This window comes from Ascidiella aspersa, chromosome 2 (genome assembly GCF_963924565.1).
Source record: "Ascidiella aspersa chromosome 2, kaAscAspe10.2, whole genome shotgun sequence".
Lineage (NCBI taxonomy): Eukaryota > Metazoa > Chordata > Ascidiacea > Phlebobranchia > Ascidiidae > Ascidiella > Ascidiella aspersa.
Window position 1 is genome coordinate 20,082,075 of NC_139448.1, and position 12,064 is coordinate 20,094,138.

The window sequence follows — 12,064 nt, forward strand, 5'->3', positions numbered from 1 at the left end:
GCATGACGCGTTCCTGAAAAATGCTAGTAATAAAGGTATAGTAGTAGAATTAATACTAGAAGCATCGGGCCAGGAAAAACTAGATCGCTTGCAATAATCCAGGTCAATTTTATAAATCTAAAAACAAAAAAATCGCAAAATGGTAAGAATTACCTATTGGTGATGTTAATAATATGAAAAACAGTAGTGTGAAAGAAAAACCTCGGAAAGTACTCGTTGATAAGAAATGCTTGTTTATTGCCAAATAGGTTTGTTGACAAGAAAAATATGCACGTTGATCTGTGGGACCTAGTATTTTTCCATGCGTATTTCTGTAATGCAAGCTTTTGCGTGGTGTTTCTGGGTAATTATTGTGTTTAAAGATGTCGACCTGTTAAGTTTTGAATATCAGTTTATGATGGACTTCGATATGCTTAGCATGTGGTAGCTAGAAAACTGAACCGTTTTTTTTTTTTAGCAGAATCGAGCTTGGTTAAGGTTTAAATCAGGGGTTGGCAACCTTTTTCTAGTCGCGGGCCAAAACCAAACTCAATATGGTCTAGGCGGCCCGCACAGCGTTTTTCGGTTTAAAATTAGAGTTCACACGTCGTCATCCGTGCAACGAATGAAAAGTGTATTAAAACTACTTTGATGGAACGCGATAACATTCGCAGGGAATTTATAGTTCAGTGTTTGTTAACCTTTTGGGTCGAAGTAGACCTGGCGAGCGAAGCGAGCGCGATTTTTTTTAAATTTCTTGCAAGTTTTCATACATTGCCAAAAATGAAAAATAAATAAAATATTAAAAAATATATGTCCAATATTTTAGAATAAGTATGTTTTCCGTTTTTCCGCGACGCACTTGGCAACCTTCCACGGCGCAACGGCAATAAAGAGGTAATATAGTTGAATAGACAGCATAAAAACGTAAACAAACCGGACATAGAATGGTCATTCGCGCGAAGCGCTAAAATTTTTCGCTCTTACGTAGTTAAAATAGTCAAAAAGTATGTGAAATAGACTCGTTTCTAATTTATCAAAGAGGCGGCGCGCCGGATCCGGCCCGCGGGCCGTAGGTTGCCGACCCCTGGTTTAAATGAATCGCAAATATGTTTCAGTTCCGGTTTGACTCTTTACTTATTTCTAAAAACGATTCAACTAGAGCAGTGATTCCCAAACTTTTTTTCTCGCGTACCATTTTGAGCTTTTGTACAGTGTTCATGTACCACCTAAGTTAGGCCTACATCCGACTACAATATCTCAAACTATTACTATTTTAGCATATAGATAAGAAAATGAGCATGTAGCTGTATTAAAGTTTAACAAATGTCATTCCAGGAAGACATAAAAGCCGTAAATTATACAAAACACAGCAAATCGTTTTAATGCGATGGATGTAAGAGCCAGCGCACCTCCGTGTAATAGAGAAAACAGGTGTGATTGGAACTAAGATTCTCCCAAAGACGTTTAAACAACCGAGTATGAAAGGCAGATGTTTTGACGAAATTTACTAGTTTGATCACTCGGTTTAAGCATTATAACATATTTCATACAAATACACATTGTGGAAGAGCTTCTCCATTGTGTTCAATAGCTATAAACCGGTACTTTAGGTCAGTGGTCGGCAACCGCCGGTCCGCGAGGAGTTCGTTACCGGTCCGTAGCAAGGTTGCTAAAATAAAATTTTGATTAAACACCAGTACCTTAAAGACCGGAAAAAGCCAGATAAAAGTCAAGAATAATTAAAGTAGTTTTATATTCAAAACAAATTAACTTTCGTTGGAATATACTCCATGGTTGATTATTATGATAAAAATCACAATTAATATCAAGCACTAACATAATTCAAAACAAACTAGTCTGCTGTGGCGATATTTGTTACATACCACGTTAACAACATCCAAAATGATTTTTTATCGTAAAATCTAACTCCTTGTACGAGCAATATATCAAAAAATGGGACAAGATATCATGTTTTTGATGTTCACGCGTGCTAACCCTAAAGTCCAATACAATAAAATCATGCAAAAAATTGTTTATAAACAAAGTTCCACAACAAAATGTGATATTATTTTGTTGTTGAGACAGGAAAGTTTTCAGAAGAAACCTATGCGTTCTAATCAGTTTAAGCAAGCCTCTATAAAAATGTCAGAAAAAGGCCAAAAAGCTGAATAAATTTGTGACGTCAACCTCGTTGAAAAAAGCCAGATGTTGAAATTTGGTGTCAAAAAGTAAATAGTGCAAGCCTTGTTCGTACTCCATACTTTTTCAGTTGTCGGTCTGCGGTTCATTAGTTTTCATATTGCTATTACTTAAGTTTTTTGTATGACGTAACTATAAGTGTTGTCTTGTCTTATTAGAACAAACATATTTTGATCAAAAATCTGTTGCTATTTCAAGTTTCTGGTAGCCTTTATTTTAGTTTGGCTATTGTTAGTTTTTTTTTTAGTAAGATTTAGATGTTTCTGAGCAGTTTGTTTTTAACTTGTGTGTGTTTATTGTCATCATAGAGCCTTGTTTGTCAAATCGTATAAGGTTAATTTTAATTTTGTTTGTAAGATCATGGATGATTAGGCAGTATTTTTAGTAGATGTGTGTTTATTTTTCACCATAGAAACCGTATACAAGCCTGATGAAGTTTTTGTCTAAGACAAAATAAAAAAACTGTCGTGTGGGAACTGTCTGCGAAAACTTAACTGGTAATATAATACAGATTTTTAACAATTCAGATCTTATTATTCTAAGAAAAATGAGTTCAAAACAAACATCTATGCTAAGTTTTTTTGGATAGAGGGGGTCAGCACCATCTGAAGAATCTAACGTTAGGGAAGAAAATAGCCAATTACCTCAAAAAAAGGAAAACTTCTTTTCATCGCCAATACAATCAGTCGTACTTAATGTACGGATTTATTTCAACGTGTGATTCAGAAGCACCTAGTCCGCTCTGTCTAATTTGTAACAGCAAGTAATCAAACGATGCAATGAAGCCTTCAAAACTACTTCGGCACTTGAATACTAAACATCCCGAATTAAAAGATGAACCTTTGGAGTTTTTTGAAAGAAGAAAACGTGGTTTTACCAAGGAGAAAAGCGGTTATTGAAGACTGTTTTATCAACAAATCCAAACGTACTACGAGCATCGTATTTAGTATTTCATCGCATCGCTAAGACTAATAAACCATTTATAATTGGAGAAAAGTTAGTTCTACCTGCGACCTGCGTGTATTGATATTTGCCGTGAAGTTCTAGAAAAATCAGTAGCTGAAAAGATAGAGCAGGTTCCTCCTTCGGCTCGCACTGTTGCGAAACGAATTGAGGATATAGCAGAAGACATTGGAACTCAATTATTAGAGAGAATTATAAAGTCACCATGGTTTGCGATTCAGTGTGATATGAGTCGACAGATTTTGAAAACAAAGGTGTGTTGCTAGTATTTGTTCGATATCTTCATAAAGAGGATATTCAAGAAGATATTTTATGTGTTCTGTTATTGCCAAAAAACACAACGGCCTCCGAACTATTTAAATCCCTGAATGATTATTTCTTTGAAAAACTGAACTGGTCTTTTTTTGTCGGTGTATGCACGGACGGGGCTGCAGCCATGATTGGTCGATGGTCGTGTTTGACAGTTCGGATAAAGGAGGTCGCACCAGAGTGAGAGGCCACTCATTGTGTCATTCACAGAAAAACGCTGGCTAGGCGAAAATTATCAGCTGAGCTTCATAGCGTATTGAAGGTGTAGTTAAAATGATCAACCTCATCAAAGCACATGCACTTAACACCCAGCTGTTTCAGCAGCTATATGTGAGGACATGGATGCTCCACACAAATTCCTTCTTTTACACACAGAAGTAAGGTGGCACTCACGGGAAAAATCATTAAACAGAGTGTTTGAATTGCGTGAACCACCGCAAGATTTCTATTAGAGAAACATTCCGATCTTGGTAACAAATTTATAGATGAAAAATGGGTTCTAAAACTTGCCTACTTGTGTGACATATTGAATCTGCTTAAAGAACTGAATCTTTCACTTCAGGGAAAAATGACAACTGTATTCAAGTTGGCAGATAAAGTGGCTGCTTGTAAAGACAAACTTAAATTATGGGAGAAACGCGTAAACAAAGGGTTTTTTGACATGTTTCAAACCTTAGCAGAGACATTGAAATAAAACGAACCTGACCAAGCGTTCTCCGACCTTGTAAGCAGTCACTTGCGGGTTCTATTATTAGAATTCAAGAGCTAAAGACCCTAGGATTGGAAATAAATGGATCCGCAATCCATTTATTTTCGAAACTGGTGAATCGACCTTAACTGAAAGACATGAGGACCAATTAAGTGCTGGAGATTGCAAATGATGGTTGCCTGAAATGTACTTTTCATGTAACTACTCTACCAATGTTTTGGATGAAAGATCTTTTAATTGCCAGAATACCCCGATATTGCAATAAAAGCCTTTGAAACTTTGCTATCATTTCCAACATCTTACTTATGCGTGTCTGGATTTTCTGTGATAGCAGCAACAAAGACGAAACCGCGAAACAGACTGGACGTGAGGGACACATTGCAGGTTTCATTAAGTTCAATAATTCCTAGGTGGGAGCATCTCGCTGCCACAAAGCAAGTTCAAAGTTCTCATTGAAAAAATCTTGTAATAAATTTCCTTTACTGAACATTTGTTGTTTTTTTAAGGCCGGTCCGCGAAAATGTTTTAGATTTAAACTGGTCCGCCGTGCTAAAAAGGTTGCCGACCCCTGCTTAAGGTGACCCTGACTGTACTTTCGTTTAAGCATGTTCCTAATTTTTTAACAAAATGTAGTTCTCTCACTATTCCTCTATTTTAGAAGAAATTAGTAGTACCGTTCAATAATAATATGATTGAAATATCAATACTACACTGCATCAGTTCATTATTATTACATACATATTAAACCAGTTAGCGTTTTATTAGCGTAAGTGTTACGTCATAAACGTGCAAAACCAAAGGTAACTAAAACGACATTACAAATTAACCAAACTGAAAGTTTTAAAAGGTATAGGTTGGATTAACTTTAATTTACGAGATGACGCATTGGGAATAAAAATTACCCATTTTGGATGTACCATTAGCTTAAAAGCTGATTTATAAATTTGCGAAGCGCAAAAAGCGTTCTAGTGACTATATTTCTAATCTGATAGGTTAAGGCTTAGACATATGACCTTGACACCAAGTCTCGCATCGTTAAAATCGATACAACCTATACAAAAAGTTTAATACTGTAGTAGGCCTAGAGCTCGCGCCCTAAGAATTTATTGGCGCCCGCTTATGGACAATTAAGCTGGATAAATTATTTCTCAAGTTTAACAGTTAAGGTGAATAACCTATTTTTATTTCAATCTAAGTAAATTTTTTTTCTAAAAGACTTTAGTCACAACATTTAAAATTCGTTTAAGTCTGGTCATTTACAAACCGTCTCGTGATTCAAGTAATTGACTATAGTCATTACAACACTGTCTATTGCAGTGGTAAAATGGGGTCTTCTAATATTGTTCTGGGGTCGCCATAACTCACCATATTTCTGCTGGTGTACTACGCCGTATGTATTTTGTTTTCTTTACAGTGACGTAACACTAATAAACGTCACGGAGTACATAGCACCGATAAACATTTGTTGTTGTTTTTTCTACATAAAATAGATGTTTTTAGCTAGGTTACAAAGATTTCAGCAAAAAAATATTTACTTTCGGTCTTCGATGCACTACCGGCACTCTTTCCGTTTTCAACCACATGGCTTTTTGAACGAAATTCAGCGCAATTAGCATGACAAAAACGAAACATCGTAACAAATCACTTGGAAATATGAGCAAGACTATGCTTAGGCAAAGTGGAGTCGCGTTTTCAAAATCTGGTGGACACTATGTATAACGTTAGTTATACGCGCCCCGGTTTATGCGCAGAACGCTATATGAGGCTAAATTTTGTAGCGAAACGCGTCTCCTATTTCAGCCTCTTAAACAACCACACTCAGTTTGAAACTTGTTGTTGAACTGAAGGAAGAATCAAAGAAGTTTGCACAATACAGGAAGGAGACGGTTTCTACACAAAGGCAACGTGTCAAAAACAATTATTCATTATGACGTCACACACATAAACTTACCAAGACTTAAAGCAAATTTATGTAGTTAAGAAAGAGTGAGATTTCACTCTGATAAAGTTCACAAGAAAAGGCACTGCAAAACAAGAGCAGTGTAAATACTACATAAATGACGTTATCATATACACGAAGCCATATTTCTAGGCGAACTGACTACTTGTGGTATAGTAAATTTAGCAAATGTTGCTTTACATATTGACATATTACCAGGGTTGCAAAACCACATTATACACAACGCAACTCACCAAGAATAATCTTTCAAGTAACAAATATTTCATTTTACACCAAACAGCAGCAATACAACTTCCACCACGACAGTCAGGCGAAAAAGAAAACCCGCATGTATCAGAAAGTAAGCTCACAACGGACAGCATCAATATCTCATAGAAATCGGTAATTACTAGTAAATACGATGTACCACTATGCAAGCGCAATCACCACACAAAACGCAATTTACTGTTTTTTTTCAAATTTTGCCAAGACAAATATATTAACTTTAACATCTGCTGAAAAAAGGCTACTATTAGTAACGCGCGACGCGTAATGACTCTGCAGGTCTGTGTCATATGCTTGTCTATTTAACAGGAATTGCAACTGTCAAGATTTCTTGCAATGGAAAAAACTATGGACATGCGAACATTTTATTCACGACATTTAGGCCTACAATTTCAACAAACCACGAAACAGAAAATAACGATGCAATAACTAGTAATGTGTAGCTACCTTGAAAAAAAAATAATAATTGAGTGCCAAATCATTTCGTGGCTTTAGTATCAAACAACAAAGGTACTAGCAGATTAATGACTTCGAATAATAATTTAATACATAAGAAACATTTTATGTTGACTTTTGTCCTAAATTTTGGTTCAACACCATCTTATTACAAAAGTTAAAACAATCAACTTAATTCAAACGATAGCCATGACCTGAGTACAGTTTTAATTTCATCCGATGAATCGCTGCGGTAACTTCCGAAGCACACAAGCAATAGTTTTGATGATATAGAAGTTTCGGTATTAAATGCGTTATTTTAGAGCAGCGTTGGAAGGCTGCCTGGTGCGCCATGGAAGGCTGCTTGGTGCGCCGCGAGCGAAAGGAAAACAAGTCGAAATCATTCAAAAATTAATCGGAATAAGACTTAACGGGCAAAAATACGTTTTTATTCTCAAAGGCTGGAAGTCCCTTTAAAGATATGCAACTATAAAACCCAGATAATATAAAAATGCAAGCAAATTAAGAGAAATATCGGTACACCTCAAAAATTTCGCGCTCCCTTCGCTCGCAAGGTGCGCCGCCACGTTTCCATACGTTTGTAGGTGCGCCCCTAAGTAAAAAAGGTTAAGAAACACTGTTTTAGAGGAAGAAATGGAGTATTCGGCAATGAACAAAGAACAAGATCACGAATCAATTGGTGGAAACTTGCCAAACAATAAAATTATTAAGGCATTGACAAACTTAGCAACTTAAAAGGCGTGGCACACGAAACAATTCCCATAGGAAAAAGGAAAACGTCTATTTTTCTCGTGTCCAATTCATTTAACCTAAAAAATCGAAAAATAATTAATTGTTTTACCGATTACTGCGGAACATAGTCAGCCAGCAGTGGAACTGCCACAAAAGCGTATTACTAAATTAACCCGATGGCTCTATGGTTTCTATTGTGAAACGCAGAGGAAAATATTTCACATACAGGAAAGGCCCAAAATACACTGAAATTTTAGTGGAATCAGATAGGAAAGCAGTGTCCCTAAAGTGGTATTATACAACTCTAAATGGTCCACCACAAAATAAAAGACGGATCACGTTGTTGTGCAACAAGCCAGAAATATCTATGTCTGAATATACACAACAAAGAGGCAAAAAACAACGATTTTCCTCTACCCAAAATTTTTCTGACGAACTTCTGGAAATTCTAAATATGGCGTCTTATTCGCCCTCTTATCTTTTGGTGAAGTCCATTCATCTTTGAGGAAAAAAGGCGCCCTCCATCGTATTATTCAATGATAACATGATTCATTTAATTAAAGCTATATGTGTTGTGAAAATTTGGCAATTCTCAGAATTGACAAAACATAGGCCTACAACTTGGGAAAATGTTATGTAACAGCCATATCTTTTAAGCATGTGGTATTATCAGGAAAAAAAAACAAAGTGAAATCCTATCTTGTTTGGCCCTATTCTGTTACATGGAAAGTCATCTGGTTACCAACCGGCAAATGGATTTAGAAAAAGTTATTTACGGAATGGGAGAATATATGGTTTTAGGCGCATAGCAATGGTGTGTGCTCAAAGTTTTTGAGGGATGTTGAAATGCGACATCAGACTTGATTATAGTCTCAGAAAAAACATAACATTAGGCCTACGCCAAATACTGCGCGTTCTACACGTTTTGATGATAGTCCAAACAATTGTTTTTAATAGCTAATGAAAGTGACAATAAGTGGTGGGCCGCACGAACCTTACTACTACCTGCTGCTGTTACTATTATGCGAAAATAAATGCTAAGAAATGTTGTTGTCAGAACAGCGTTACCAACCAGCATAGTTAAATCACCCGATCCGTTAGAAATTAGTGCATTTCTAAGCAAAAAGGTCTACGACAATTAGTGCATCCAAAGGATCAAAAAGTCTGACTTTTAGACTGATTAAGTTTAATAATACTTGACCCACCTAAACCCAAACGCTAACCCGCACCCGAACCCAAATAATGTGCGTTGAATTAATAATTACATAAACGCTTTAGGCCAGAATATCTCATTTTGTGACGTAACAATCCTATATACCATGGACAAGAACTATCTTATGCCCACCGAAAGTTTGTTTTTTTCCCCAGCATTCAAACAATTATTACATTAACGCAATTTATTTGGGTTAGGGTTCGGGTTAGCGTTTGGGTTAGGGTGGGTCAAGTGTTATTAATTAGTGCATTGCCAAGACCCATAGTTGCCATTCTAGATTATTTTAATCTAGATTTAGATGTTTTTGTTTGAATCTAGATGTTAGATGTTTTTTTAGATTATTATAAAAAAATATTGTATAATCTAAATTAGTGACAGATTCGCTATTGACGATAAATATTTCAGTAATATCAAAAGTTTTTTGTTTTGCAAATTGAAAAAAAAATGATGAGACATAAAATCGAAATTTCAGTAACTCGTCATGTTCAGTAAAATGTTTTATAAAGCAGAAGTCTTAAATCTAAAGCATCAAGCAAGTCCCTTTATGCAACTTTATACGGCATTAAGCTTTTAATGTTGATTTTTTGTCCAAAAGTATTGAATATTTTTCAAAAATCATTTTTAGATTATTTTTTAGATTTCTCCATAAAAATCTAGATGTTTTTAGATTATTTTTTTGGTAAATCTAGATGATTACTGTCAGGAAAAATGGCAACTATGCCAAGACCTCAAAGTCTAAAAGTCTAGACTTTTTTGCCATTAGATGCCCTAATTGTCGTAGACCCTTTTGCTTAGAAATGCACTGATTTCTAACGGATCGGGTGGTTAAATGTACTTAAAAAGTACATTAACTAGACTGATCAAAAAGGCCATTCCAAAGATTTGTATATCATATAAGTTGATTTTACCTAACTTGACGGTGCCTTGTTGCAATAAAAAAAAATATTTTCTGGTGCCAGTAAAAACGAAGTATATTTCTATCAGCAGAAGCTAAAATCAAGTTATTCTGCTTTATTAGTATTGTGTATAGTACCAAGCATACCAATACATTACTAATCCCTTAAAATTCGGTAAAATAATCACCAAATATTGCCATAAAGAAAATTTTAAGATACCTCTCCCAAAAGCCGTTACGCAAAATTTACGCACTTTTGGAACCTTTCAAGATGGCGTCAGAGCTTTCTAATTGGCTTCAAAAACCGCTCACGCGTGCCACTAGATGCGCTATCCAGGTTTCATAGAGATCGGTGCTTTGGATTTAGGAGTAAAACACCAAAACAGACGTTTACTTTTTTTTAGCATTCGATTCCATGTGGTTCCATTAGTTACCATTAGGTGCCATTCGGTGCCGTTCGGGGCCCTGTTCTAGGATCCTACCACATTTATTTTAACAGTAACAAAACGAGTTGTCAAAGTTGAAATTGCAAGGAAAGGCATAAATATGTTAGAATTATTAACACATGACCCACTCGAACCCAAACGTTTTTTGTTTTGCAAATTGAAAAAAAAAATGATGAGACATAAAATCGAAATTTCAGTAACTCGTCATGTCATGTTCAGTAAAATGTTTTATAAAGCAGAAGTCTTAAATCTAAAGCATTAAGCAAGTCCCTTTGTGCAACTTTATACGGCATTAAGCTTTTAATGTTGATTTTTTGTCCAAAAGTATTGAATATTTTTCAAAAATCATTTTTAGATTATTTTTTAGATTTCTCCATAAAAATCTAGATGTTTTTAGATTATTTTTTTGGTAAATCTAGATGATTACTGTCAGAAAAAAATGGCAGCTATGCCAAGACCTCAAAGTCTAAAAGTCTAGACTTTTTTGCCATTAGATGCCCTAATTGTCGTAGACCTTTTTGCTTAGAAATGCACTGATTTCTAACGGATCGGGTGGTTAAATGTACTTAAAAAGTACATTAACTAGACTGGTCAAAAAGGCCATTCCAAAGATTTGTATATCATATAAGTTGATTTTACGGCGCTCGTCTAGAATCCTACCACAACAAACATTATTTTGGTTAGGGTGCCGGTTAGCGTTTGGGTTTGGGTGAGTCCAGTAATAGTGTTAAACAATACTACTTGACCTACCCACACCCAAACACTAACCGACACCCTAACCCACATATTATGCATTGCTTAATAATCATTTCAACGTTGTGGTAGGATTCTAGACCAGCGCCGATTTTACCTAACTTGACGGTGCCTTGTTGCAATAAAAAAAAATATTTTCTGGTGCTAGTAAAAACGTAGTATATTTCTATCAGCAGAAGCTAAAATCAAGTTATTCTGCTTTATTAGTATTGTGTATAGTACCAAGCATACCAATACATTACTAATCCCTTAAAATTCGGTAAAATAATCACCAAATATTGCCATAAAGAAAATTTTAAGATACCTCTCCCAAAAGCCGTAATGCAAAATTTACGCACTTTTGGAACCTTTCAAGATGGTGTCAGAGCTTTCTAATTGGCTTCAAAAACCGCTCACGCGTGCCACTAGTTGCGCTATCCAGGTTTCATAGAGATCAGTGCTTTGGATTTAGGAGTAAAACACCAAAACAGACGTTTAATTTTTTTTAGCATTTGTTAACATTCGATTCCATGTGGTTCCATTAGTTACCATTCGGTGCCGTTCGGGGCCCTGGTTTAGGATCCTACCACATTTATTTTAACAGTAACAAAACGAGTTGTCAAAGTTGAAATTGCAAGGAAAGGCATAAATATGTTAGAATTATTATAACAATAACACATGACCCACTCGAACCCAAACGCTAACTCTCACCCTAACCCAAATAATGCTAGCCATATAAACCTCCGGACGGAAATGTGGTAGGATTCTAGAACAGCGCCCCATAGTCGCCATGGGTTTGAGTGGGTCAAGTGTTATTATAATAATTTTAACATATTTATGCCTTTTCTTGCAATTTCAACTTTGGCAACTTGTTTTGTTATTGTTAAAATAAATGTGGTAGGATTCTAGACCAGCGCCCTGAGGCGGCGTAAAAAAATGTTGTGCAACAAATGTGCATCTGCGAAATGTGCACCTAATGTGCATTTGAACTTGCAGGTGGTCTAGAATCCTACCACAATGAACATTATTTGGGTTACGGTGCGGGTTAGCGTTTGAGTAGGTTAAGCAATATTAATATATAAAAAATATAATAATACTGGCCTCACCCAAACGCTAACCGACACCCTAACCCAGACATTGTGCGTTGCTTTAATAAAAAAAAACATTGTGTGTTGCTTTAACGCTGTAAGTAAGCTAAGGCGTA